Here is a 3,718-nt window from a genome sequence, read left to right on the forward strand (position 1 = left end):
AGAGTTAAGTGGCAGTTTAGATTGAGGTTGTGTTGGGGGGGAGGAGGTGTTCAGGAAACTCCCGAGCGTAGGTCGACATCTCCATAGTTATTCATATTAGGCTGTGGGATTCGAATGCATAACCCAAACTCCTGATTGGTTATAGGATTCAGCTCAGGATGCGTGGTATTGTGTTGGTTTGAGTATGGTAAGGCCATGAGTGGTAACCATGGTTAGTTGGAGGTGTTGTAAGACTACGATAGGATCGTAGCAATCACCATTTCGAGGTAAACGATTATTAGAAATGGTCGAGTGTGATGGGGAATCAGTTCGTGCCTTGGGCACGTCGGTCAGGGTTGTCGAGGAGTATTCTATGTTTTGGGTAAAGGGCCATTGGGGTTCGGGTCAGAGTTGGGCCTGTATAGCTTTAGATGAGAACCCATGGGCGAGGCCCATGTGATGATGGTAGATCAGGCGGGTCCTGGTAGAGACCGTTGGGTCAAGGTATCAGATCTTGAGTTGCAGGATCATGTGGGGGATCACTGTGTGACACGGAGGGGTTTTAGGATGGGTAGCCTTGCTGTTTGGAATCTTGGGAACCTGGTGGTTGGACCAGGTGCGAAACTGGTAGTATAAAAAATGGTTTGGGGGTAATTATTTATTGGTCGGGTGAGGGGTCAATAGGAATCGGTAGGTTGTGGTTTGAAATGCAAGTGCAGATTCATGAATCTCGAGTTGTGAGTGGAGTATTGAATTGATTTTGGGTAAGATCTTGAGTTGGGTATCGCGCGTGTTTTGTGTAAGATTTCATTTCAATGGAATAAGAATTGGGGTATCTATATGCCAAGGGCATCAATCGGAGGTTTCAATGGTAATGAATTGGTTTAGTTTTGATAGTAATCGAGCCCTTGTGTTGTATGTTGGGTTAGTTCTGTGTGCGAGAGGGTCATAACGTGTTTGGAATCTGGAGAAGGTAGGTCGTTGGAGACCGGGTATGATATGAGACTGCAGTTGGTCTCGTGGCATTCTTTTAGCAGTAGGTTTGGTGTCGAGGTGGTTTGGGGTATTATTGCCAAATAATGTTGCTCTCGGAAGTCGTGTGGGGCTATTGTGTGTTTGTGTGTCCTTTGGCTCAGCAATCAGCTAGGAGTCCAGTGATTCAGATAGTTGGTTGACAAGTTGGGACCGAGGAGGTCTCGGCTACCTTTTGGAAGCAGCTAGGTGGCAGCAAGACGAGTTAGAGTGGTTTCAATGATTTGAGCTTCGTGTGAGGAGTCGCTTGTATTTCGGGGTGTATGTTAATTCGCTCGCAGTTGGATTAAATAATCTCAGAGTGGCTGATTGGACCATGTTGCACAGCTGTCGTATGAGTCTAACCGTTCCAAGGAGGAATCTTCTACTCGAAGGATTATCTGATCCTTCTGTCAAGTGTAAGTATTTTGTAGCTGTATATGATCAGTGGTTTTGTTCCAATGGAAGCATCAAGATAATCAGGGTTGGAAGTATTCTGTTTAGTCTGGTATTCATGAGGAAATGGTATGTTAGTGGTTTAGTGTTGGTGGTTTGTCGGGAAATCAGATCACTATGAGGTTTCAGGTTTCGGTAAAGATAAAAGTGGTTTTCTTCAAGGGGTTTAAGGTTTGTCCTTTTTCAGGTTTGGTAAGTTCTGCTAGGGTTGGTTTCGGTTGCCTTGGGAAGGCTGTAGTATTCTCGTGTTGTGGTGGTGTTGTCTAGATTATTGGACGTGTTGGGAAAGGTAAGGACGAATTTCGAGGACGAAATCTAATTTAATTGGGGGAGAGTTGTAACATCTTGTTTCAAATAGTTCCCATTTTGGGTTGGTGATCAAGGATTCAGATCCACAAATATTTGGGTTTTGGACGCAATTGGGGTTGGATAAGGTATTTCGGATGGTTCGGGTATTCGGTTTGTGTTTTGGAATCAAAGGGCATTTTGGTAATTTGTCAGCTTCAAACTACCCCATTATGTCCCAAACCCTAGCGTCCTTACCAGCCACCTTGACTCAGAAAAAACCCTAGAAAGCCTTACACTCTTCATCTTGTGTGATCTTGATCTTGTGAAGCCATTCTGGTAGTTTGAAGCTTGGAAGGAGAAAGAAGAAGTTAGTGAAAAAGAACTTGAGTAGCTTGAGCTGAATGATCTGAGATATCATCATCATCTAGCACTCTTATGAGGTAAAAATCTCACAACTTGCCTCATGCATGCTTAGATCTATAGTAAAAGGTGTTTTAGACCTTTTTGGTCCCAAGAATGGATTTTTATGGTCCAAATCCGTTTCTAGGATTAGGGTTGCCACCCTTGGCGCTATATGAATCCCAAGAACAGAAAAGCTTCCATCTTGAAGGTCTTATTGTAGCCATGCACGAGTTTTAGTCATTTCCATGGAATATAGTTGCCATATTTCAAGTTTGGGTCCATTTGGTGGTTTGCATGCCACCAAGTAATCGACTTTATGGGTTAAGACATAATAGTGGACTCAGATCTGTGTTTTAAGATTAAGGTCTTAAGGGATTAAGCATTTTTGAAGAATATGACTTAACAGAGTAGTACGCTGCGTACAAGCCATGCAAGCTGTATGCTTGGCGTACAGAAGAGTACCCCCCGTGTTCTCATTGATTTTTGGCTTCATGTCATTTGGGCCTCAGTTTGGGCCATCTTTGGATTTCTTAGTTATTGGGCCTTGGTGGGCCATCAGAAGTCAGTTATTGGGGTAAGGACATGTTTGGGCTTAAGGAAAGGCCGATTTGAGGAGTTGGGCCCAATTTAGAAAATTGGGCCATAAGTGGGCCATTAGTGGACTAAGAAATGCTTTATAGAATTGGACCATTGATGTTATGGATTTGGGCCTAGGTTATGGTCCGAATTAGATCAGGGGTAAAATGGTCATTTTACCCTAAGAAGGATAATTTGATTTTTTTTACTATGTGTTATAGAGCAGCCGATAGAGATTTTGTAGCGAGAGTTTTTGCATTCAGCTTTGAGAGGTGAGTTTTCCCCCTGTATGAACGGATCGAAGGCCCCAATGTCGGCCCATATATGTATGCTAGTATGTTCCGGACCAGGGTCCGATGTCGGGCAGTGCCTGATGTAGGTTTATATGCTTCTGGATTCCGATCCGATGTCGGGCGGTGCCCGAGGAATGTTTGTATGCTTGATGTCCTCGTGATTCTTGCATGTGTATGTTTTGTATGTTTCCGGATTACAGTCCGATGCCGAGCAATGCCCGAGGAATGTTTATATGATTCCGGATTTTGGTCCGATGTCGGGCGAAGCCCGAGGAATGTTTATATGTTTATGTTATGTGATTATTTATGTGTATTTGTTGATATGTTTATATGTATATCGAGCTGTGCTTGATGCCGGGCGGGGACCGATGCCAGACTCTTTCCGATGTCGGGCAGGGCCCGATTCCGAATTTTGTCCGATGCCGGGCGGGGCCCATGATATGTTATTATGTGATATGTGTTTATGTGTATGGTAAGTGGTAGTTTGGGGAGACTCACTAAGCTTCGTGCTTACAGTTTTCAGTTTTGGTTTCAGGTACTTCCAGTAGCAAGGGGAAGAGCTCGGGATAATTGCAGTGCACACACCATGATGTTAGCCTGGGATTATTACTTTGACATATTTGACATGTGTTTGATATGGATATATTTGTTTTGTTATTTTGAGATATTATGGTTCATGTTTTGACAAATGATTTTTAGTGATTATGGTATAT

This window comes from Lactuca virosa, chromosome 4 (genome assembly GCF_052849685.1).
Source record: "Lactuca virosa cultivar CGN04683 chromosome 4, Lactuca_virosa_CGN04683_v6, whole genome shotgun sequence".
Taxonomy (NCBI): Eukaryota; Viridiplantae; Streptophyta; class Magnoliopsida; order Asterales; family Asteraceae; genus Lactuca; species Lactuca virosa.